Raw genomic sequence first — 27,182 nt, forward strand, 5'->3', positions numbered from 1 at the left:
TTTTTTTTTTTTTTTTTTTTTTTTTTTGGTGCAAGTCTATTAATGTAGGAACTATAATCCATCTTCCTCTATTTTGCCCTGGTATTGTCTCCGCAGATCAAAGTTACATTATAACACAGAGTGGATTTCATAAATTATTTTGAATGACTTTACAGGGAAAAAAAAAAAAAAAGAAAAAACAAAAAAAAAAGCAGGTTAAAGTCAGAGGCGCATCGTATACCACAAAATTTACCAAGAAGCAGACAAGACTGTTTGAGATAATCTGCTAAAACTCTACAATAAAAAAGTTTGTTTAATTTCTAAAGATGGCAGGTGTCAGAAAAGGAAAAAAAAATAAATAAAAAAAGAGGCTGATGCAAAAATAAAGCCTCCAGAGTCTGGCAGTTCTGTTCTGGTGTCAGTAAAAGATAATGTAACCTGTCAAATTTGCAAGCGTGTTTTATCCAACCATCGCATTTTACCTTCACCACTCAAGCATTACCTTCGAGGAAACATCCGCATCTGCCTGATTATCCTAAAGTAATTCTGATGAAGAGAGCAGGTTGCAAATTAAAAGCATATTTTTCTTCCCAGTTTTCTTTCCTTCCCTGCCAACTCATTTTTCAATCCTTCATTTTCCGCAGTTCAGCTAATTTTTTCTTGAAAGGTTAAGGAGCTAGCAATTATTTCAATGACACTTGCAGCTTTAGGGTAAGTGTCTTATCTGACCTTTATTTTAAGCATCGGGTTCATACTCAATGTATCTTACTGAACACTGAGGTTAAATCAGAGTTGTGGTCCAACAATAAGTGGAGAGATACTATGCCTTTCTCCTACTGCAGCACATAAGTCTAGTATGGAAACACCCTGCTCCTGCCATGGACGGGTTGCTATGCTTTACACATTGTTAAACTGGTGCTGCACCACCAGACAAAATACTAAAGGCTACTTCTATTTTTCAAGCTGATTTAGATGTGTTCCCTTCTGGTAAGGAATATTTCCCTGGGCAACCTGATCTAGTAAACATAGAAAATTGGTGGCCCTGCCAGGCAGGGGGGTTGGAGCTTCATGATCCTTGAGGTCCCTTCTAACCCGGGTCATTCTGTGATTCTGTGATTTTTTTTTTCCTGAATTCATTGCGAGTTTCCAAGCATTCTAACTTTCTCTTCTATGAAGTCAGCTTTCACATTTTTTACCATCAGTTTATACATCGTGACTTTGCAAATTTTTTTCAGGTTGTTTGTCTACATTCTCTATACATGTTGAGTTCTGGAAACAGGCCCCCCAAAAAAGCCTACAGTCTCAACAAATTAAATGTTTATTTTGGGGCTTCTGCTGACAGCCATCATCACTGAACTGAAAAAATTTGCATCATATCCTTATGATATCTCTTATTGTTGTTATGTTTGATGGATTCAATCATCCTGGCCACTAAGTATCTGGAGAATCTGTCCAAATTCTGCATCATCCTAAAAAGAAAGTCTGAATTGCTAAAGATCAGTTGGTTACTCTCCATCCTCACAGCAAATATGTACCGAATGCATGACTCAAACAAATTCATAGCTACTGCACAAGCACAGAAGGGTGGAGTGATGTTTTTTTGTGCCAATTTTTGCTCTAGCAACATTTAGTAACAAGTCTGACGTAGTTCAAGAAGGCCTTTGTTATGCTGTGAGGAAGCTGCAATATGTTGCTCTTCTGCTTCAATAGCTCATCTCAACAGACAGAACCAAAACTGATACAGGTATGACCTCTTATGTTAAGGAAACAAAGGGGAAGCTGGCCTCACACTTCAGCACCCAGGAATTCCCAACATGCTGCTATGAGTGCCTCAGGACCAACACCAAATGTGAGAGCAGAGCCACTGGCACAAGCTGTGCTCTCTTCTCAAGGCTCAGCCCTGCTTAGCCAGCCTTGCTCCTGGCTATGGAACCACACAAATGGGCCTGCTGCCACTGGGCTCAGCCACCCACCAACATAACCCTTGTTTGTGTGGGGTGACGACACATAGGGAAGCTGTCACTGTTATGGCAGGCTGCAATTCTGGAGACATTTCTTATACAGTCATGACTTGAACTTTCTTTATAAAGAAATAAACTCATGTACCATCACCTGCTTGCTGCTCGTAGAAGCTTAACACCTTCCTAATTTTGCTTTTAGGCACTAGCTTTCAAAACAGTTAGGGAGGTGTTGCTAGAACTGACTTAATTAAATGAAATAACACTGAAATCTCAACTAGAGATATTTTTTGCTGATTTGGTGACCCTCAGACAAATGTCTCCAAGGTCCGCAGATGTGGTTCTGCATATTGCTTCCTTGAGAGCTGAGCAGCTACTGTGGACATCATATTATGTCTGCAGGTGCTGCTGCTCACTAGCTTCTGTTCTGTTATACACAAAGTGTAGGGCAGAATCCACAATGAAATAAGAATGCAAAGCCAGAACTGAATGAGCATCTGCTGATGTATGTTAAACTTCTCTGCAGATTTTGTGCTGGTGGTCAGAAGCATTATACACAGCATGCCTGGTGGGCTGCACTGCAGTACAAATCAAGCCTCAGAGGTGCTGTCAGCCACGCACAGCTCCTCCCAGCCCATCTTGGGACCAGGAGAACAAATAAAGCCTGTAAACTTCACCTCCCCAGAAACCGATTTCCATATCCACTGGTAAGCTCCCATCTGTGATGCCTGTGGTTTGTAATTGAAACATGGTGAATAATGGAGCCAGTGATGGATTTATAGACGCTCTAAATTTGCTACTCTGCAGGTGGTTTTGTCCACTGCTACTTCCTCCCAGTACTACACACTAACTATTACTTCCAGAATTAAACACTCTATATGAAAAAATTGTTCCCACTGCACAACTGACAGGAATTTGAAATGATATAATAATAATGTACAGTCCATTTGCTGTCTAATGTATGTGTGGGATTGAATAGCTTTTTGCGATATATTCCTTTCTTGCTAAATTACTCTAACTTTAAACTGAATTAAAGCAGTTAGTTGCCACTACACCATTGAACTTTGATAGTTGGATTCATTCCAAAACTTGAGACCACAGCCTCTTTCTTTTCTTCAAGAAATTCAAAAAGAAGGAAAAAAGACCGGAGAAGAAAAAAAAAATTACTCTATTCTCTATGCTCTGTTTTGTTCACCAGCCTGGAAAGTGTGATTAGGAGTGTGAAATGAGTATCAGCTGGAAATGTCCTGCCAAGGAGGGGGGTCTGCTGTGTACATGTTCCCAGCCTCTTCTTCCATTGAAGCAACACAGATACATCCCAGGCTGTGGCTGTGTGTTTACCCATGTACTGACTGATACGCTTAAGAACAACACCCCTGCTGATAATTTTTGCTTACAGAATGACTTGCTAGCAACGTTATGGCAAACTGGATGTGTGTAGTACCTGTCTTCTCAGCACACTTATCCTTTTTAATTGCATTTCCTTAGTAGTGAAGGACAAAGGAAGATGTAGTGTGATTAAACTGGTTGCCAGAGAACTATCTTTTTCTATTCTTCATGTATTTGATTATTTTATAATCCATTGAGATTTTTATGCAAAGTCCTTCTGACTCCAAAAGAGCACAAGTATACTCCTTTCAGTTCTAAAGAATGTAAAAGACTGTGCTACCATCCTGTCCATCCAAACAACCTTCTATTACCCAGTCCTCCTAAAGAACAAAAGCATTAACATAGAGAAGGAATGACATACAGGTGATGATTTTAATTTGTTTGTTTGTTTGAAGTTCAGACTATTGAAGCACATATTTGAACACCTCATATACTTCAATAAAATTCAATAATTCTTCAATAATTCTTCAATATAATTATTGCAGATAGCTGCAAAAAAATTCACGCAGAAATAGTAAGTAACCAGTCCAAGGTCACAGTCCATGGCTACAGTGTCTGCTAAGGGCAACCTCAAAGCATAAATATTCTCAAAAATAAACATATCTACACTTCAGTGTGCAAGCTTGAAAGTATGTTCATTGATACCTCTGGGAAAGGCCCTCCAGAACATTTGCCCTAGCTAGGCCAGCATATTAGGACATGGTTTTCACAGCTTGCTCATGCCCATTGTCCAGTGCCTGCTTCTCAGGCAGCCGTGTGAAAGGAGGTGAGAAGGAGGCAAAGGACTTGTACTCACTGTAAAAACAATGTTTTCAAAGCAGTGTAAATAGATCAAAGATGCCCAACTGGATTGCTTGATTTTTTTTAATGCTTTTCACATTTCCCTAGGGCTACAGGTGCTTTGGGTGAAAACCTCAAATTCTCTGCAATATTAAGGATGGACACCATGTTTTCAATGAAATGAACAGATATCGAAACAGAAGGTTCCTACAAATAACACTGTGGGAGTGAAGATGGGCAAAAGGAAATGTCTTAAAACAAAGAAATCAAGGCTGCATATTCCTTACAGGAATCATGTGGTGATACAGTCTTCACTTGCTACAGATGTAGCTAGTTCATCTGTGGTGCTGTTAGTAAAGAGCAACAGTGACAGAAAAACCTTTTGGTTGGATTTTGGACGCAGGTTAATTAAAAAAGCTTTGATTAATCAGCATCATGCATTTATACAGACTGGCTATGCCATCTGCATAAAATGTCTCTGAATAAATCTAGACTAGAACCGGTCCCATTTTAATTCAAGTGAATTGGATATTAAATTAAAGGCTGCACATACTGATTAAAGCAATCTAAAAATGTTTGGTCCAGCATAGGCCGAGCTTTAGATTGAAGGCTGTCTGGAGACAGCCCTAACAGTTGAGTTAGATGAGAGACAGCAGAAAAGTTTATGTGGGGTGTGATATGAACTTGGAGCACTGCACGTTTTCTAGCTTCAGGACAGAGCTGGATAAGTTTCACAACTGTGCACATATGAGAGAACGGAAGGGAGAATAACTGCCATTTTTGTATGAGACATTCACAGGACTCCAGGCTGTCTGTGTTTGAAACATAGCACGTGACAACCAGTGTTGCCGGCAGAATGTGGGTACGGCAGGGGAATGCAATGCAGAGAGCTGGCCCTTGTCTGGGAGCTGGTGATGAGTCATAAATCTTCAGGTTTTGCCAGCGCTTTGGTGCAGCAGAGCTAAGAGCCACCAGGCAACAAAGTCCAGTCTGCTTCAACAAGAGAATATCTGCTTAAATAACCTTTGAGGATTTGGGTATAAAATGGCATTACTGCAGACATTTGCTATTCCACCTGGGGAAGTCTTCACATTCATGCTAGAAAATACTGTTTATGGAGGTGGGATAAGTTAGAAGTCCAGGAATTTAGTAAAGCAGCGTATTTGTATAAACAACAACAAAAAGAATTACAATGAAGAGAACAGTAGCATTCAGCAAATGAGAACTTGTAGTCCTCCTTAAGAGACCATACACAGGTAAAATTAGACCTTGTAGCTGTTCTAGTATTCAGACAGATAGATCACCTTTGTAGTTCCACATAAAAGAATGCAGATAAAGGCAATATTAACTATTGAATAAAAAACTTCTCTGGGTTTCAAATGTTCAAAAATTCTTCCTCTTGCAAATACTGTTTTTCTAGCTGAAAACTCAGTAAAAAGAAAAGCAATCACTATTTCTCAAAATTATGCTCATTTACAAAGCATATACAGAAACATGCTCTACAACAAATGTCCTTGTCTTGTTATAAGCAGGAGGTATCGAAAACCATAATAACAGCATTTATAAGAGAAAGATCAATATAGCCTCTGGTACCTCAAAAAGGCAGAAAATGATACTATTAAATTTCTACTGGTAGAAAATGCAATGGACAAAATACCTAAAACCTGCAGCAGTATCTGTCATACTGTGCCACTGAATAAATCACAAGGAAACCACCCCAAAATTCTTTGTAAAAGATGCACTGGGGCCTCCTCCTTCACCCTCTTCTCACTGAAGAGACTACTGTTTAAGATAACACCGTGGTTCAAGATGTCATTGACCAGCTCCAGCTCACATCTTAACAGAGCACTTCAGTTATCGAAGACTTGGAGTAAAACTTGAGTTTTTTTGCCCCAGGTGCCACTGTGTTAATCTTGTGTTTGTAACTAGGGAAAGCAATGAAAAGGGTCACAGAGTGCTAGACGCACTGATTTCTTTCCCATTTTAAATACGTAAAAGCATAATGTAAGAGTGATCACAATGTGTTAAACCAAAGGTCTGCCCACTTGAGTAGAGCAAGGAGGCTTTTTTCTCACCCTGCTTTTATAGAATTGACATTGAGAGATACCTAAACACTGATTCCTGTAAATTTTGACAGTGTTTTGTTCTAGTGCCAAAAGATAATAAGATCAACAAAACAAAACAACAAACAAACAAACAAAAACAAACCAAAAAGCATGGCCAAAAGCAGATAGCTAAGGAGCAGTAAAAATGAGAGAGCCACGTATCAAACTTCTTGCTTTTTTGCTTCTCTGTCTGCCTTTAATGATTTTAGCCCACGATCTGTCTTCTTTGAATATGGTTTTTATGTATTTAGTAATGCCCAGAGGATTTATTTATTTTTAGGAGCTTCAGTCAGTCCTTTGAAATTTTTTGCATCTATCATGCCTTTTGGCAAGGAGTTTTACGAGTCCTCTTTCTCTTGTGAGAAGAATGGAATGAGACAGCCCTAACCAGTGCAAAGTAACAGTAGTCCATTGGCCAACAGTATTACCCTGTGTACAATTGGTAACTCGTAAGCACTACGGAAGAAAATATTTTTGAAGAGTAATGGTGAAGTAGATGTTGATGGGTATTTACAGAATGTGGGCCCCCAGCATGAGATTTATCAGAGAGGAAAGCTTGGAGTGTCTGCTTACAAACTTTAAGGTCTGCTAAATTGGGCCTGGAGTCTGGACCAAGCTATTGGGTTGCCATCAAGGAGGTGGGACCAACGACTGCCTAAGACCTTCCAAGGAATGGGTGGTTGTGTGAACACAGCTCTAAAGAAGGGCTCAGGAAGAGGAATACAGAGACAAGCTAAATTTCAAACAGAAGAAAATACAGAGAGGTACAGCTAGACCTAGGAAGAAGGCTAGAATGTCACACATTTGTTCCTTATCCTTTATGTAAGTGATTAACCAACCTGTTCTTTAATTTCTGCAACATTTGGGATGACTGTGCATTCAGAGAGGAAGGTAAACAAAGCACCAGCTCCCTTTTTCCTCCCTTGAAGACTGTGAAAAGGCCCATTTTACTTCAAAAACTCTGACCCTTTTAGCAGCCAAACAGAAATCCATCTATCTGAGGCACCTGTAAGCAGCCTTGTCTTAGACTCTTACAACTCTTGATACATGAAGCTGAGGTAAGAGACTGGAATTTTACATACACCTCAGATAAAACAAAGCAACTGGTGTGTGGTTTTGGAAATTTGTTCATTGGTGGTAATTAGTCCCAGTCATTAACTTGGGAGTCCCGAGGTCTTTAAGTTGTCTAAAGGCCCCCAGTGGACACTAATAGAGCCACGCTTTTACACAGGGAACAAAACAGTTATGGATAAAAGCAGTAGGATAGATGTGACAACCAGCAATTTTAACTTATCACCTTGTAGCTTTATTTTTGAAAGCTTTTACTTCCCACTGATTGCAGGCTTCCAATTCTGTGTTGTTGTGAAATAAATTACAAAATTTATCTTCTTTTTTATTTTTATTTTTTTTTTATTGGCATGGTGCTTCATAAAGTGCCTAAAATTTTTTGGGTTTTTTTGGTTTTTTTGGTTTTGTGTTTTACCAGAATGAGTTAAGTAAGTATTGCTGCCATGGTGATTCTAAGAAGGAATCACTACCCAACAGCAGTCTAGAAAACTGGATGTAGATTCACAAAACATTCAGTAGCCAGAGTGAGTGTAGAGTGTTTGTTTGGAGACCTTTCTAACAGAAAGCTTTTACTGTGTGTATGGAGGGCATGGGAGTGGAAAGCTGGAACAGAGAGGTTATTTTGAAAAGCAGATCTTTAACCCTTTTCCTGAAAGCTGAAGGACTGTCTGGTATAATAATTCAGCTGAAGGAGATCTGAAGGAGATTACTCCTGGCAGGGAGGTGTGCCTCATCCTCTCAGCAGGAGTGTGAAGAAGACATTGTCAATCCGGAGGTATATGTAGGGATAGCACCACTGTGTTGATCATTTAAAGTCTGTCTGCTTTGATCATAACTTTCCCTGTTTAGCAGTAAGGTAGCTTTGGCTCTTGCATAGACCTAGTACTAACATATTTTATTAACATAGTGCCCATTTGATTTATCCTCTAAATAAGCACTCAAGACCAAGAGATCTAGTTTGCTGACAGTGCACATCCTTAATGATAACTATCGCATGGATGCAAAGATAAAACTTATTTAAGCCACCGTGAAGTTAGTAAAAATGGTTTCGATATTCAATTAATTATCTCCCATGTATCACTTGCAACAAAAGGACATAGACGCTGTTGGAAAATTAGAGAACTACAAGCACAAAGACATAAAAAATGTCTTGCTCAAAACCTGCAGCTTATACAGAGCAGATGGCTTGAGAAGGAAACCCAGGGACTGGCAGCTAAACTGACCTCTTACTGGGCTCTGGGACATGGAGATGTGGGCAGTCACTTTACACTGCTCTGCTCCCTGCCAGGCAAAGCATTCAAGAATTGTCACATCTTAGATGGTGACATTAATTTAAACTGTTTTACAATGATCCATGTGCTATAAATTATAATATATTATTTATAATACTTTAATCACCTAAAGTTCAGCACATATTAATTAATGCCTATTTTAATTAGATGTACATCAGACAGAGAGAGAAGATAAAACTGTGCAGTGTTATTAGCACTAAACTCCAGCACCATAATTAAATTCAGAATATAGAGTGTAACACACTTAAGGACTTAAAGCAGTGGAAGGTTGGTCATCACCATGGCAGCCTCCCACTCGTATACCTTCTTTTTTTCTTAACGTTACTCCTTTTTCCTCCCTGTGCCTCCTTGTGAATGACAGTTTCCATAAGGGAAAATGGGAAAGATCTCTGCTCCTCATGAGCCAAACTCAGCTTTTCTCTTGCAGTGATAGTGTTGTCTACAGCAGAGTTATTCTACACTGTATTGTACCCGAAAGAATATCTTATTATTCTGAGGAGAAATGCTTTTGTGAATGTATCTTTGCATGCAATTCTTTTTTCTCTTTCTGGCCAAGGCAGTTCTGACTGCAGGCCTAGAAATTCCTGCTTTGCTGCCTTCAAGCATTATTTCAGTACCCCCAAAGATACTTAATTTGAAATTTTGCAGCTGCTGGGTACAGGAAAGAAAAGAAATTGATTTCACATATTTATTTTCAAACTCTTAACAATAGATTAGCAACGAAAAAGCTGAAGCTTCCAGTGGAAGCCAGTGTGCAAAAGTCATACAGTCAGTCAATGGAAAAGCGCAGCAACAGTGTTCAGAAGTTCCAGTTTCCAGAGCTTCTTGTCTGGTGAATGATCATGTTAGGAAACTCCAGTCCTTGCCATTTGAGCATCTTCTTATGCACTTTTCATACCATAATTAAAAACGCAAACAGCAATGACAAAAACAACCCAACAGACAGAAGTGCTGATCCTGTCTCTGGAAGAAATAAGCAGTTTTTCTATTGACTTTATGGTGGTTATGGTAGGTCGTCCTTAGAACCCTAATCGTGATATTAAAAAAAAATTGCCTAAGCAGTAGAAGAAGTACCATATAGTATTAGTTTTCAGTTCAGCTCCGTACAGTTTACTCAAAAGAGTTGATTTTCTTAGCAAAGTTTTACAGATGTCTTAGGAGCAGCAGCTGGTCTATCAGAGGGCTATGGGCTGCTCACTGAAATCCTCTGCAAAGGGAAAGAAAGGGACATTTCTATGAAAAAAAAAAAATAATAATAATTAAAATAATAATAATAAATAAAAGTTTGCCAGTATCTATACACAGGAGTGTTGTGTGTTATGTTTTTTTTCTTCTTTATTCTATGCTAATTTCAAGTTCTTTTAACTGTAAACTGCAATACACTTTCCTCAGTTTCACTTTCCCTGCCCAGTCCCATAAAATTTCTCCACGTAGGTAATGAAGTTGAATAGTTAAGCTTGCAGAAATTGCTATTACTTTATCAATGCCTGAGCCAACAAAAGCATTTTTCATGCACCTACAGAAATGAGAAGGAATTGAATAGCTTTTAAGAAATGTGCTACATTTTAATATGTTCTGGTGACATGTAGCAGCATATCTGAATGGAGTGGAGGCGGAAGAATGGGTGCAGGGGGCTCCACTGGTGACACTATCTGAGCTCAGACCATTCAGTATAACCAGGAAATTTTGTACATTCACGCTTCTTTGTAATGATAGTAGAATAAACAACCATGTCTTGCTCCTGAAAGACTTGGGAGCCAATACATTTTGCCTCAACTCCTAAAACCTCAATTTAATAATTTCTGAAAAGCAAACAAATGTAAAGTGACAATGTTTCGGTATCTTCCACCCTTAAATGTCATATTTTATTTTTACTTATTTGCATTTTACCTTATTTTGCTTTACTGGATTATAGCTTATTTTGTAATTCTAGCTAATTTTATGATATACTTAGGTTTTTATTAATTATTATTAAATTTAATACATTTCCTAAACTCATTTGCTCATTTAGTGGGCTATGAAATTTCCTTCATTACTCAGCATCAAGTGAGTGCAGAAACATCAAGGTGTGCCTAAATTAGACTAAGGCAGCAAGTGAGTCTAGACTGTTGTAACCTTCCTTGAAGTTTTAAAGGAGCTCATTAACATTGCTCTACGAAGAATCTATAGTTCTATAATGGAGCTATTATGTGGTACTATTATGATACTTTCTTCCCAAAATCCCAATGCCTTGCAACTAATTGACTTTTTATGCCCTGGTATTCTCACCAGTAGTTTTCAAGTTGCCTCTTCACAATTCTTAATTTTCTATTCAGACCTACAAAGTTACCTGAAGCAACCCTAATATTTTGTATATTTATTAGAAGAATCGGGAAGGAAAGGGGAAAACAAAAGGCCAAGATGTCATTACTCTTGTTCATATATGTGGATAATGCTTTACTCCTTAACTATCTTACTGAGCTCATAGCAGAAGGTGCAGGTGTTAGCTTGTCCCAGTTTAGATTCATATGGATAGAACCAGTATATTCATGAACTTGGGGTTGAGAAAAGACTTACTGAAAACAGCAAAATGAACAAAAATTTAAGAAAACTATTTGAAAGAAAAAAAATACACGGGTACAGTAGCATTTCAGTAGCTGAGCCCTGTCTAAAGACTCAGCCAGAGACAAAAGCTTCTGTCAGAGCCCCCTGGATTTGGACAGATGTAAAACTGGATTGGGTCCTGAGGATGTCTTTCATTAGTTTCCACTTTACTATGATTGCTACAGCCAAACCTCAGTGAAATCTCACTTCATGCTTGACTTCTGAAAGCTAGTGACGATCTTAAAGAGAAAACACAAAATGAACGTTTGGTCCCTCTGCAGAGCATTTGCATAAATAAATGGATGCCTAACTATAAATGCTGAAGTCAAAGAAGAGCAGGAGATTGGGCATAGAGACAGACAATGCAGATTGACTTTCCACCAAAAAACAACTATAATTGTAGAAACACATGATTAAGAAGTCCTTAACTTCCCTCCTCTTTTTAACCCTCATGAGAAAACTTTTTCTAGCCATGAATACAAATGCCGTGGGGTACCTTAACTTCAATATAATGTGCATTAGCTGTTCTTACAGCCCTTTGAAATACAATAATTAACTATTAAATATTTTATCATTTACATTTACACTCCATACTTGTATGAATGCTAAGCTGCAAAATGCTGGGCCTGCCTCTCTGCATTTGTGCCTTCGGGTGGCAGAGGTAGAAGTGGAAACCAGATGGAACAGGGCAGATGGGTATTCTGCTGCTACAAAGAAGTCCCTGGAGCTGTAAAGGTAGCACAGTCCAGCTTCTGAAATTTGTACTTCAGGCAAAATGATGAACTAGAATAATCACAAAATCAGAAAAAAAAACAAAAACAAACAAAAAAAAAAAACTTCCTGCCATAACATGAAAAAAATAAATTGCTGCAATATAATGAGGAAGATAGAGAAAGATAGAGACAAATAGCAGTTTGATATTTTTTGCAGTATCTAGTGGTAATGAGCAGTGATCATGATTACAACGGAGAGGGATTCATTCCTGAAAACTGTCCTGCTTCTTCAAATATAGCTGATGATCTAATAAAAGATAATCTCTCCCCTAAAACCTTGCCTCTCTTTTTAATCCATTCTGAATTGGAGGACTACTGCCATTTCATTTTTCATTCAGTGATTTTAAATAGCTTCACAAAGAAGTTTACAGATGTCACTGCAATTCTTGATGTAGAAAGTATAATGGCCTGTATGCTCAGAAAGCCACACATTCCTTGATACTTTAATGCTTCAGCATCCCTATCCTGACTTGGATACTGATGTGTTATTATATATTGTATGAGCCCAATTAGGTGCCTCAGAATGTGACAAATGGAAGGGCAACTGGCTGAGGCTGGCCAAGTGGTGGTGCTGGAGACAGAAGGGATTTGTTATCCCACTATTCTCAGCTACCATTCTAAGCTGCAGCTGCCATTTCTCTTGCAATTCACAGTTACAAATGCTCTCCTGAAGACAGACACTTAAGCCGTTCCTTTCTCACAAAACACAGACAAGATCCTCTCCAACATACTTGGAGCTCTCACTTCAGATCTAGACTTCCAATCCTTCAAAGTCTGAAGGTATTTGACGACATGTCTTCCACTCCTTGGTGCAATTCATTCATTCATTCACACTTCCTTTCTCTCTCCATCTCTCTTGAATCTAGTGAGTATTTAATCACTTTGTAGAAATTGGAACAGTTTTAATTAAGGGAAAGAAAGCCCAAACTTTCTCACCCATTACCTCTTCTCAAAACTTTATAATTTTTTCTTTAAGCTGCTCTTGTGCAAAGTAGAAAATGCAAGCAACTTTGTATCTACTCACATCTATTCAGACAGAGGTGTGAGTTGAAACAGGGTCTCCCTACTGGACAAATGCCTTTGGATCAAACAGAGGTTGTCAACACCGTGCTCAAATAATGACTTTTACGTTGCATCCTGCATATGAGGCATTCATTTCTAAGTCTGAAATCCTAACACACCTGAAGTGCAAGACATGCTGGGCTTGTAGAGGACCAAGACTTAAAACACACATTGATGTCCTTAAAATTAGAAACTTAAACTACATCCGATGCTCATTTTAGAGAAAAGTTGTCCTGCATCTATGTAATTGCGAAGACATACACCTTTACCTGCAGCACATCCAAGTATCTTCAGCTCCAGAATCTAGAACACAGAGCAGCTGCCTTTAACAGAGGAGAAATCTAGGAGACATTAATTTGGTCTTTGTAAATTAACAGCTAAACTGATAAGATCCCAAACACTGCAGGGATGTAGAGAACCTGGTGATGGCATGAAGGTATGCAAGGAGACATCAAATGAGGGCTACATATCTGCTTAATTGCAGTCAAACATTCCTGTGCTCAGCCTGTGCATCTGAGCACAATTTGGGTATGAATTTGTCTGAATTCACTCCCATTCAGGAGCTAGCACAAATCCTGAGGACAACATAAATTTTACTACAAATTTTGCGCAAATCTCTCTCCATAAGTGATTTTATACCCATATAGAAAGAGGCTTTTGACATCCCATGCTACAGTGCTACTGAAATCTTGTGGGTGGATGAGATGCAGACATCTTATGACCTATTAACTAATTACTGTGCCAGTGCTACCTGCTGTACTTTCTATATTTGCTGACCCTATACTATACTTACATACCTCTGTTCACATGATTTCAGATTGAATATGACTTTCCTCTCATACCCATTTTCATCTAACTCTGATCTGTCCCTTTTTTGAAATTCTGAGCTGGTTTTCATAAAAATCTTATCTACAATCAAAGTTCTTATTCTCTTTAATGCTCCAGGATATGGCCTTATCTCATGCTATTATTAAAAATGGAAAGCTCTTTTATATAGGTATATTTTTGACCTCTGCTCTTCCCTATTTGGAACAAAATCTGCAGCGCTGTGGCCAAGAATAGAAGCAGCATTGCTCAGCTCCCAGTTCTATACTTTAACCAATAGATGATGCTTCCTGTGAGTATATAAAATTTCATTTAAATGCAAAACTCACTAGGTTTGCTTCCGCTTATGATGCGTTTAAATATTATTTTTTGTGTCCTGCCTGTCCTTGATTTCCTTTGCCCTCCCTGATCTTAGCAGATTTTCAAAGTCCAGTACAACAGTGAAGGAAGGTTTATGTTGCTACTTGTCACTTAGCTTGTATGAGAAAGGTTCCCATCAAACAGCTGGGGATAGTTATTATAGCACAATCAGCCCCGTTCAAACAAATGGCTTGCATGACTCTGTCTGAACAAAACTTTTTATAATGCAGATATTATGGGAAAGAAGCTGAAACCTTCTGAGGATGTTATCACCAGTCAGGTATTTATATTACCCAAGGGTTTAACATTTTCAATATGCAATTACATGTCCAAAAATCTTTTCTTCTTTTTTTTTTTTTTTTTTTTTTTTTTTTTTTTTTTTTTTCCAGCCACAAGGATAAAGAAGGATGCATTCCACTTAACCCAAGGGCATTATATTTGTATGCAGTAATGTAAAGTCAGAGACAATCCCAGTCAATCGCCATTAAAGTGACATTAAAACAAACATTGCGGTTCTGTAGGTAAAGTTAACAGACAAGTGCATAAAGAGATGTTGTTGGTATACTATAGCCTGCCAAGAACTTAAGGCAACTAAGAAATTAAGAAATAAATAGGAACAACAACAACAAAAAAAGAATGAAGAAAAGAAGCTGAATTGCACATCAGTCTAATGCAAAAGCTTTTAGTACAAAAACTATGACTTATTTGTGACTGTATGTCATGAAATCATTTTCTGAGGGCAGGAGGAGGATAAAATAAACATGCTATTTTGTATGAAAGCTTGGATTCTATTTAAAAGATCTTGTCACCAAGAAATGAGGAGGAGTGTCTAAGTAAAAACAACCATAAAAATGGCCATTATCTTCTGAAAAAAAAATATGAGATGTGGGGCACAATATATTTGACCAGCAGTATGATCATATGTTCATGTCATTTTGATCAAGAATAACAAGAATAGACCGCTAAGCTCTAAATTTGCATAGCATTTTAGTGCACAGCTTTCCATTGCATTGGTTAAAAAAAAATACACTGAGTTAAGAAGTGGCTGCATTTAGAGATAGTCAAAACAGAAATTTCTGTTCTGCAGAAAATCCTGACCCTTCAGAATTTGATTACGCTCTATATCAGAAAGGACTCCACTACTTCAGAATTTCCTATTAAACAAATGTCTTGAAGAAAACAGATTCAGGAATCTAAAACAAAAGCATTCTGATAGTGATGTCAGTTAATTTTTATATCATAGAATGGTTTTAGTTTGATGAAGTAAGAAGCTTTATATGAATTGCATCTAAATGATATTGAAGCCACTTCAGATGACATTTCATGTCAACATAGTAATATAGTTATCATTAATATATAATGTAAAAGCAGTCAGGACAAAATATAGAGCTGGTATTACTAAGCCAGATGACTCTTACAAAACTGAAATAATTATTTCTGACATTTCTCCACAGCTACTTGCACCACATCTGTTATAAAACCTTAAAATACAGACTACCCTCAATTCACTGGAAAAACAACAAATAAACCCAAAACTATTTCTTTCCCCTTCTGCAAAACCATGCCACTGAAAAATGCGATCAGTTTGGCCTCACCAGCATGAATGGAAGTTTCAGCATTGACAACAATGGTGTCAGGATTTTTCTAACAGGCTCCAGAAAGACTACTCATGTACCTGAATACATGCAAACACAACATCTGTATTGATCTGGAGCCTTAACAACAAAACTTCAAGGAAAATGACCTTGCCTCAGTCTCAGCTGAGAGTACAGAGAAAGACTCTCATACAGCCTGCACAGACACCCAGACAAGCAAAAGCAATTTCCAGCAAATTCATTTTCCTTGAATTTACATCATTTGAAACAACACTAAAAATAGATTCTTTCAAAATAATTATGACTGGCCCACCAATTTTAAAGTATATTCAACAGCAGGGAAAAGTGATGCATTATTTTTACCATACATTTAAAAAATCATTACTGTTATTGCAAGTGGTGCATACCTAAAATCTGCATGATTATAAATAAGGTATTGATTTCTGACACTAAGGAGAGATTGTTCTCAACAGTTAATGTAATAAAACTAATCTATCTGGTCATGTTAACAAAAGGGAGTCCACCAAATATGGGCAGATATGCCTTAGGCACCATCTATTACGTGCACATCTGCCCACAGGGCAGAATGCAATCATCTAGTGTTATCAAGAGGCTAAATGTATTTCTCAGAAAACAAGTGCAAACACTCCCAAGAAATCATGGTGCTAAATATGCTTCTCTGTCAGCAAGGCATTGCCTTTTACTAAGGTTATGCCCAGGAGATAACTTTTGGGGTTTTTTTTCCTGTGAGTTGGAGGGAAAAAAAAGAGTAGGTTCTCTTCTTCCTTCCTGCCTAATCCTTTTCAGCATGTGCTTTATAACAGATTTGAAAAGCTGTGTGGTACCTATTTGTCACAAAACAAGCAGGGGATTCATTGCCCATATATGGGCTTCTCTGCCCATTTATGCTGCCCTCAACAATCATCCCTATCTACCTCCAAAACAACAGTCGCAGCAACGTAAAAGACATCTTACACTTAAACAATAGAGAAGCATATTTAAGAAAAAGTAGGATATAACATTTCAAGTACACAACATTCAACAGAAATGGCTTCGGATGACACTGAAATTTTCAGAACAATCACTTAGAAGCTGCTTTGTTTCCCTTAAGTAAGGATTTATTTTTGGTATGTAGACTTGCTAATTTTGTTATCAGTAGGTGGAAAGTACTCTCTAATCTCAACTTTATGCAAACGTTAGCCAGAGCTTTGCAACTACATTTATCTGAACAGATCACCGTATTTCATATTGCAGCATAACCTTGCTTAGTCTCTAAAATAAATTTACAAAGGGAGTGGAATACTGTGGGGATTGCTAATGCAATAGGGAGATTGTTTTCCTTATCTTTATGTCATTATCTGAAACCATCTTAAATTTGTTACTTAAAGAAGCTCGAGACACCAAAGGGAACTGGAACACTACTTCCTAGGTACAGAAATACACTAGGAAACCCCATCATAAAGACCCATCACAAAGCAGACTATCCAAGCAGGTAGGGCATACAAGAAAATCACTGTCAGCCCATTAATGTCTGGTCCGTGAGAGACTCACCCATGTTCAGAGGGTATAAATATATAGTAAAGATGAAAAATGAGCATGGACATTCCAAGTACCAGTATTTCCACTCTTTCACTGAAATGTTATTCTAAGGACCAAAAGTCCATGTTGATAAATGTGTTGTACCATTATGACAACAGTGCAACTCCACTGAAGATCTCTAATCTCCATTTAGTATTGGTGGATATTGTTAGTGAATTTGTTGCATTTTTAAATGTACCAATAAAGATTAAATACCTAGCTCTGTGGACACAGATTTTAGCATATGTTTATTAATTATCTCTGCTTCAGCAAAAGCAAATAGGACGGTTAACAGTGATGAGAGTTAATGGCCCGGTATGATGTGAAAAAGTTTCACTTGAAGAGTGGATGACAATCCATGGTCGCAGTACCACACACATAAAATTAGAGTAACTGCAAGGGCTATTCCAGACCAGTTAATGTTCCATAAACATGCATCACTTGTTGGCTCCTGCCGGTTTTTACTAAGGCAGAATAGACAGAATGAAAGAGTTAAGCACATCATTCTATACCTCATTTTCTTTTTCCTTTATCTTACTCATTCATTTTTATTTATTTATTTATTTTATTTTTCTTGAAGGAATCTCCCTGGAGGTCTCCCAAGGTCTGAATCTATCTCTGCATTTAATCACTTTTGGTGTCTTTCCTTCTTCTTTGCAGCAATTTTGCCTGAGCACTCCTGGGACTGGTGTTGCATTACAAATTCATCAATGATTTGCTGCTTACTCTACATTATCCTGCAAGTGCTGAGGCAAACAGTTCTTTGCCAGGATCAAATGATGTTCTATATTCGCCTGCAGTTTAAAATCTTGTTAATGTTGACACTTCTGATGAAAACTCTGCAGTGAAGCCAGAAGGAGTGAAACCTGCAGCCTTTGGTGACTGCCACGTAAATGGGTACCCAGCACATAAAGTTTTTTCCATGCCCTCTATATGGCCATAAGGGCATCATCAACTTAGGCAACAGTTTTACCAGAAACAATGTGAAAAAGAACACTGAATGCACCCCTAATATCTGTGGGTAATGTTGCTGATAGAAGATAGGGTAACTGTTTGCAACCCAGTACTGCTAAATCAGTGTGCTTGAGAAAGAACTTTGTTCTAAAGTCGATTAACTTTAATTGAAAGTCTCCAAATTACTTCATTGAACTTTGGATCAAGCTCAATAAGACATAATTAGGTCTCTACTCCAAAGCTTAGTTGTCGGAATTATCAATGGATTTTTGTTTGTTTGCTTTTGTTATTGGATATGGGGCTCTTTTTTTTGAATGATTAGATGTGACTGACTGATTTGAAAGTTGCAAGTACAGGTGCAACAATTAAAAAAATTAATGTCAGGTAATAAGAAGAGTAGAAAAATCTTACACACTCAGCATATCTTACTCACACTTCATAAGAATGAAAAAAATACAAGCTACAGATACTGACAACTGTCGTTAATCCAGAGCCATACCAAGCCTTACGTATGTTTAACATGCCTATGCTAAAATTCTAGTTCTGCCAGCAAAATCTAGGACTGGAGCTGGACCTTCCAGAACTCACCTCATTCTTACTCTCTAGAACTCCTGACACAGAAAAGTTCTCGACACAAAAAATCATTCATCTTACTTACCATAATAGAGAAGATACTTGAAGAAAGCTGGTGATACAAGTTCCTTATGTAGGAGTGATATCACAGTAAATGGCTGAGCAGCCTTGGCACTTCCTGAAATTTATTTATTCTGGCAACAGATCACCTGCAAGTCAGATTAAGTAATGTTCAAGATCACCTGCAAGTCAGATTAAGAAATGTTCAAAATCTGTCAATCCCAAGTTATATCAAAGTGAATTGCATGTCATTTTTTTCTGATGATTTTCCTCCCATTTTTTCTTCCTTGAAAATTGTTCCAAGTAGACTGTGATTCATTTTTTTCCCCCTTTGGACTTTCTCCATTACTCAGAATAAACTGCCAAATCATCTCTACATATAATTCTTGGCCAGTAGATTATTTCTCTTTTTTAAATAATGTCTTCCTGGAAATTGCAGGAAATACTTAAAGTTCAAAGTATAATAAATGTAAAAGGTTCAAATTGTATATACAGCATACAAGACAGAAAACAGAAATGTCATTCTTCTCTGTGAATTGCTAGGTCAAAACTTCACTTGGACCATAGACTTAAAAAATACCTAAAATCTGTCTTTGGACACTAGGGTCCAATTCTCTTTGGTGCTAATAAAATATCAATTCACATTCTGACAGAATTTGGCCTGAACCCTCACTTATAAACTCTGGCAGTCCAGTTATAAAAGAAGGTGATAGCCCATCTTTGTGGTATAATAGAGGGGAATGAGAGGAAAGACATGGCTCATGCACTCACTTGGTGCATACAAAGGAAGAGAGCAAAAGGCTCTTCCTGTGGACAGGAACAGTTACCTTTCTCCCTGTTGGGAACTAATGACTCTGAATTACATGGGGAGAAGGGATGATTGTGTTGCTCCCCTCTTCTCTACCTCCTGCTCCCTGTGCCCACCAAAAGAATAAGCGGTTCTCATGTTTGAGCTCGGGTGAATTCTAGCACCATGGTTTCCCATGTGTTGTGTCTACCTGCCTCATTGAAAGAAGTCATGTGCGCTGAAACTCTGTTCCATACCCACTCCAAGTCACAGGATACCATCTTAAAGCAGATGAAACATAAAGGCATGATGGGATACATCTGGCCACCTCCATGGCTTAAGCACTAGCTTCTGGCAACGTGCTTAGATTCATGATGGGTGTAGGGCACACTCATCCTTTACTCTCTGTGTGGATATAAACAAATGTCAAAGTGATTTGGCCTTAAGCGTTGGTGTACAGTGCTGACTTGTAGTTAATAGCCTCTTGCAGGGCTGTGAGTTAACTGCAGGGCTGTGGTGTACCCTGCACAAATGGAAGATTAAGAAGCAGTGACACTGTTGAGCTAAAGCCAATGAAAACATGGGTGAATAGCCTATCTGGAAATCAGCCTCTTAACATCTTATAGTTACACTGAAGAATTGTTATTCAGATTTCTATTTACTATAAGATTGTATAGAAGAGTGCAGGTTAATAAAAATAAAAATAGAAGAGCTTACATTCATTAAGTACCTGTGCCAGCCCACACTTAAAGGCTCAGTTATGACATGTAAGTATCTTTGCAACATGTGTTAAAAATAACAACAGAACTGGCATTAATTTATGGCCAGTCAATCAGAATGATCCATAATGTGGAAGTTTTTAACAAGCTGCTGTCCAACAGTTTTGACATGTTTTAAAACAAGCCATTCTATCAGCCCTGGAGAGGCTTAGACTTCTTCTAAGCTTAATGACTCTCCAAAGAGGAGGAGGCATAAAGATTTAGCAGATCGGCAGACATGACTGCACAGACCTTTGCAGCTAGACTGGAAATGACAAGCAATTTTTTAATGGAGAAGCTTTATTTTTATATTATTGTATGCCAATGAAGTGAAGTCAGAGCATTGATTAAGCAGTCTAAACTGAGAATATTCTATCCAAATTGGAGAGCTTTCAGACATGCTGCTGGTTTCAAGGCTTTGAAATACAACTTCTTGTTTGATGCTTGAAGAGACCTATCCTAGAGCCACAGACAGTAATTGATGTCAAGCTGACACAGTAGTTCACAGATGAATTTCAGTTGCACAGGCCATGCCACACACACAACTCATGTGTAAAAAATGCTTTGTCTCAAATGCTACCAACTGGGAGAAAGGATTAATAAAGCCATCAACAAAAATCTTATCATACAAACACAGTATTGGTTAAGCAAACCAACATCTCCAGTGCAGCCTGAGCACCCCACTGCCTCCCCCCGACTTCGTCCTACCAGATGAAGTCGCTTCTACACAAACCTCAGCCTAAGCCTTTCACACACATCGCTGGGTTTACACACAGATAAAATTCTAAGCTAATTTAAAGGAAGAAAGTCACTGTATTTATACAAAAGTAAATTAGATTGACTTGCCTAGAAATAATTAAAAATATTTCTGATTTTTTTTTTTTTTTTCCTTAGCAGAGAAGAATTTTCCAGGGGAGCTTTAAATACAAACTTTTGGCCCTCACAGATATTAAAGTTTGAGTGATTCATATTCTCATTCCCCTGAGTAGCTACATTATTAGACTGTATTTTCCTCAATTCATCAGAGATGAGGTTATGTCCATAGCCATAAAGCTGAGATAGTGGCAGGTCACAGGAGATTAAGTCCAGATAGGAAAACAGGTCCCTGAATAGAACAGGAGCCAGAAGCATCTCAGTTGTACAACTCAGTAGGCATTATGGAGCATTTTGGAATTAAAAAGAACGTGATTTCATGGTTGAGTATTTGGGTTTAGAAGGTGTTTTTGTTTCTTATTAAAATAAATCTGCAAAAAGAAACATCTTTCACCACAAATCCTCTAATGCACCAATGGAAAGCTGCTGCAATGAAAAATTTTCACCTTAATCAGGTCATTTTGGATGGACTGCTGAGTAAATACCTACACTCTGTTATTTGTACAACAGCTCTTTCTCCCCAGCAAAGAAAATTCAACATAAGCATAAGCTGAAAATATGCATTATTTGTAAGAAGTAAACACTGAGAAAAAACGGTATGGTTCTTCAACTAATGATCTGTATATTTCACATTTGTGAAAATTAAACCAGCTAGTTTTATTTCTCTGGATTTTTAATCAATACCCATCACCCTAACAGGCTATTAACAGAGAGTGTGTACCTGATGTGGTTGAATTCTTTTCCTGAAAAGCTTTATGCATGAGTACATGTCTCACTGTGCAGACACTGTGAGTGAGACTGCACCTCAAATGCTGTGTTGAGTTGATGCCCCTCCCTACAAGGATTGTGTGCAGAGAAGAATAACAAGCTGGCGAAGGGACTAGAAAATAATACTAATGAGAGTGGCTGAGGGAACTGAGGTTGTTTAGTTAGAAGATAACGATGAGGGGAGGTCTCGTTGCTCCGTACAATCTGAAAGGAAGGTGCAATGAGAAGGGCACTGGTCTCTTTTTCTCAGGTGACAAGCGATAGGAGACGAGGTAACAGTCGCAAACTGTGCCATGGGAGGTTTAGATTGGACGTTAGGAAGAATTTATTCACAGAGAGGGTGGTCAAGCATTGGAATGGGCTGGTCAGGGAGCTGCTGGAGTCCCCATTCCAGGAGGGATGTGTGGATGCTTCACTAGGGACAGGTTTTAGTGATGGGACACAGAACATCAGGCTGATGTTTGAACTTGGTGATCTTGAAAGTCTTTTCCAATCTAGTCAATTCTTTGACTTCCAGTGGTAAAATTATTAGTATTTTTTTCCTGTGGAGATGGACTACTGAGCACAGTATTTGTGGTAGGTACAACAAGAGCCGGTATCTGACAACTATGTAGGTATCTGTAGCCTTGATCTTGAAAAAATTTTCTTTGAAATCCTTTAAATACAACACTTATGTGAGCACTTCTATGAGACTTGGTTTTCATGGTAAATACAATATGTAAATCTTTTTATAGTGTTCTTGGTAGTTTTGCTGCCAGAGAGGTAATAGCATTGTTCATACGCAAGATACCACTCTTCAGAGAAAACAAAGTTCTATTTCCTTTTCTTTTCTATGACCCAGAATCCTGCTTTCCCTGAGAAGCTAACAATGTAGTAAGCACTGAATCACATACAGATTCTTCACTAATCTCTCCTGATCCTTACTGACGCACACAGGAGTGACATTCCAGATAAATTTTATTGGTCAAACTTTCATTCACTGAGATGCTGGGGAAGGAAATGGATACATTTATACAAGGAAAAGATTTAGAGGCTTTTATTATTATGATTATTATTATTATTATTATGACAACAAAAAATAATACCATTTCAAACAGCTGTGCCCATTATACTTTTTATTTTATTTTATTTTTCATCAACTCACGGCTTGTAAATGCATTTAATAATTTATTTGTAGTGGAAAAAGAATTTATAAATAGAAACCACAGGAGAGTCATAATTCAGGTCACAGTTGTGAAGCTTACCAGCTAATCTGAAAATGTAAATGTTCTGAAACTTCTTAATATCTTCTCAATAATTGTATGTAATATTACTTATGATCGCATGCTCAATCTAGTAAAAGGAAGCTTTTCATGCAGCAAAAATTATTTTCAGCATTGCCATCTACTTCCTTGTTCGCTTTATACCTATTGCTCATAATTTGTAAATTAACAGCCAAATCAGGTTTTTACCCATCTGCTTTCTTTTCACAATAACTGATTAATAGCTAATATACGCTCCTCTACAGGAGTAGCTAAATAATGCAGTGTATCATCAATGGAGAACATACCATGCTTTCTCCTTCTACCAACTACTTTGTCATACAGTGACAGATTATTAAAGGAAGTGAAACAGTAGGAAAATAAATGAAATTTTGTCTCTTCTCATTTCCAGAACTATGCTGAAATTTCCTACTCCTGTTAATATTATAGTGGACAAAATTGGGGGGAAAAAAAAAATATCCTGCAACTGGGAGACTGAGAAGACAAGGAGACAGAATTCAGCTGCTGGCCATGCCCTAGATGGGTGACTCTAGCTCATTTCCCACATTTTAGAGTGACTGTAAAAAATGTTTGCTCTCTTTGGTCCTGGATGTGTTTTATCTGTTTCAACTGCAAGCTTTTTGGGGCAGTCTACAGCTGTTTTTCCATTGTTCACAAAACTCAGAAGTGACATATCTTGAGACTTAACAAAACTCCAGGTAATAAATAGTTACCTTATTAAAGTCTATACCTAAAGGGAGAATTCAATGAAAACAGTCAGACCCTTTTCAGTGGTGCCCAGTGCCAGTTCAAGAGGCCACGGGCACAGACTGGAACACAGGAGACCACACACTGACTCCTGTGTGGGTGACAGCAATGGCACAAGCTGCCCAGAGGCTGTGGAGTTTTCTATTTGGAAAAGCCATCTGGACATAAGCCTGGGCAACCCGCTCTGGATGTTCCTGCTGGAGCAAGGGTTGGGTTGGATTAGCTCCAGAGGACTTCTCTCACCCCATCAATGATGTGATTTTGCGATCTTTACCTGTATAACAATTAAGTTCTGTTAAAGACCACTTTCCTGAACACTCAGTACAGTACTCTGGAAATCACCAGAATGCTAGAAGCAAATCTAATAATATAGATCTAAAACCTGAGTCAGGTGGCTAAAAGTCAGAGAAATACTAAACACTTGGAAGACTTTCTGCATCCTTTGGCAGAACTGTTTCCAATCAGTCTCACCTTTCAAAATATTCTGTTCTTCTTTTTGATACTGCACGTGCACTTCTTTGACAGGTTTTTGCAGTTCAGCTAAAAAAGTCATCACTGCAAGAAAATACTGCACCTAGTGAAAGTACTTGAAGGGATGTAGACCTTTTTTTCTCACACAGATAACCTTCACAGTTTTAATTTTGACATTAGTAGGATTATTTATGTAAGAGAGAAGCAGGGTTGGCATATGAACTTAAGAATTGCACTCACACTGTAAAAGGGCAATAAAAAGGACATTTAAGATTTCTCATTATGACTATATTGTAATAGAGAAAAGAGACGGTAATTTGAAAGAGTAGCTTTTACAAAGTGGCTTCCAGCAGCTAGCAGGACCTTATGCGAAGAGATCCCATACACACCCTCACTGAATAACTGTGTCAAGAAGAAGGTAGGGGAAATAAGCAGAGTCCATACAGAATGCCAAAGGTACTGTCCACAAGCTAAAAACATCTGAGAGGTCGGGAAGTACAAAGCTGAAGTTTGAACTGCCAAGAACCCAACTGAGTTTGATCTCGCAAAGGATATGAAAATGAATATTAAAAGGCTCTCAGTAAGTTAAATAAAAAAAGACAAGGAAATATGTTGTGCTGCTGTGGAGGATAGATGGAGCAGATGCTAAACACAAGATAAGCACAGGCTCTGAATAAGTATTTTGCCATAGTTTTCAATAAAAAAGATTAAGTTGGTTTAAAAGACAAAAATAAGGTGAACAGATGTGGGCATACAAATAGAAATCACCACAGCTAATGTGGAAACGTAACTCAAAAAGTAAAATGCACCAAGCGTGCAGTCTGGTTAAACCTGTGCCCAGAAAGGGTATGGATGCCCCGTCCCTGGAGGTGTTCAAGGCCAGGTTGGATGTGGCCCTGGGCAGCCTGGTCTAGTATTAAATGTAGAAGTTGGTGGCCCTGCCTGCAGCAGTGGGTTGGAGCTTCATGATCCTTGACGTCTCTTCCAACCCAAGCCATTCTGTGATTCTATGATCATTGTCTATAAGTTCTAAAAAATTCTGACATAGGTAGAGTTGATCCTGTGGCATATAGTTTTAATAGCATCATCACGTTGGGAATGAAACTGAAAAATGGTAAATATCGTTTCTTTACATTAATAAGAGAAGGCAGCAGACAGAAAATGACAAGTTATTTCATTTGACCTCAGCAGTATTCAAGGCCTTAAAACACATTTTCAGAGAATCACAGAATGGCTTGGCTTGGAAGGAACCTTAACATTCTTCCAGTTCCATCTCCTCTTTTGTGGGCAGGGCTGTCATCCATTAGATCTGACACAGTTGGGCACTATTAAGGAATTGAAGACTAAGGAAGAGACTTACTAGGTCTTTAGCTAAAAGAGAATAAATAAACAAGCAAGTGCTATTAAAAAAGGGATAAATCAAATAAAATAAATGAAGGTCTGGCAGTGAGGATCTTCAGGATTCATCCTCGGGCTTCTCTGCTGTCCTTTCAAAGATTTTGATCTTTGAGATCCAGGAGCTCTTGTACCTGGGTGCTCTTGTACTCTCAGTGCAGAAGAGTGGTGACACCATACAGATAAAATGACTTGAAGATGAGAGCCATAGAAATGGGGCCAACAGGAGAGCTACGTGTAGAATGTTCAATTGCAAGTGAGGAGATGACCAGGTAGAGCCAAATGAGGATGATTAAATAAGTAACAATGCTTTTGTGACAAAGGCAAATGAGACTTTTAGTCTTGAGGAGGAGACTTCAGCTCCCTCCTAGGTTCAACTCCAGTAGAACCTAGGAGACATTACTGATAATGTCCAAAGTGTGGTCACGCCACACCTGGACTCCTATACACATTCAAGAAAGATGATCGCAGATGGGGAACAGTGCAGAAGAGAGCTTTTAAAATAAGTGAGTGAATGGAGATCCTCCATCCAAAGTAGCTAACATAGCCAAGTTTCTTAGTCTACAGTTGTTCAGCAATTCAAGTACAAAGTAAGGAAGTAATTACTGCCCAGAAATGCTTTGAGGAGGATAAATACAGCTGGGAAAAGTGCAATTCAATATAAAGAGTAGCGATAGAAAAATAGCTCTATACAAACCATAAATTCGTTTAGGCTGTAAAGAAGGGGACTAGCAATATGGCTATGAGTTTCTCCAAAAGTCTTCAAGCTTGAAGAGCTAAGGCAAAACTACAGCCTTCAATCTGGAGCTTGATATTTAGTTGGAAATATCACATTATGACAGTTGCACTGTTTATAACTATCTAGATGCATTGTTTGTATCCACAAGTCACAGAATGTCCCTTAACTCTCCCAAGGATTTTGTCATGGCAATATGTTTACTGCCTTGATGTGCTGTTGGTGTCATTTTGACATATCTAACAACATTTTTTATATTCCATTTTCACATACTGTCTTCATTAAAAAAATCCATGTAAAACTAATTACACAGATAAAGGCTTTTGCAATAATACAGGCTAGTTGTGAGTGAAAATAAATAAATAGAAAAACGCTGGGCCCAAGACTATTTGAGTAGCTAGAGCTCACACAAATTTAATCAACAGGAGTTTTAATTAAGAATAATTAAGCC

At 38.1% G+C, this 27,182-nt stretch overlaps 1 long non-coding RNA gene across 1 annotated transcript in view; it reads right to left on the minus strand.

Annotated features, from left to right (window-relative positions):
* Positions 1–27,182, minus strand: part of LOC116652891 — a 46,179-nt gene that overhangs the window by 9,359 nt on the left and 9,638 nt on the right. Inside the window, exon 2 of the long non-coding RNA XR_004306084.1 lies at positions 18,960–19,083. This is a non-coding gene — a long non-coding RNA (uncharacterized LOC116652891). The remainder of the gene's footprint in view (positions 1–18,959; positions 19,084–27,182) is intronic.

This window comes from Coturnix japonica, chromosome 2, assembly GCF_001577835.2.
Source record: "Coturnix japonica isolate 7356 chromosome 2, Coturnix japonica 2.1, whole genome shotgun sequence".
Taxonomy (NCBI): Eukaryota; Metazoa; Chordata; class Aves; order Galliformes; family Phasianidae; genus Coturnix; species Coturnix japonica.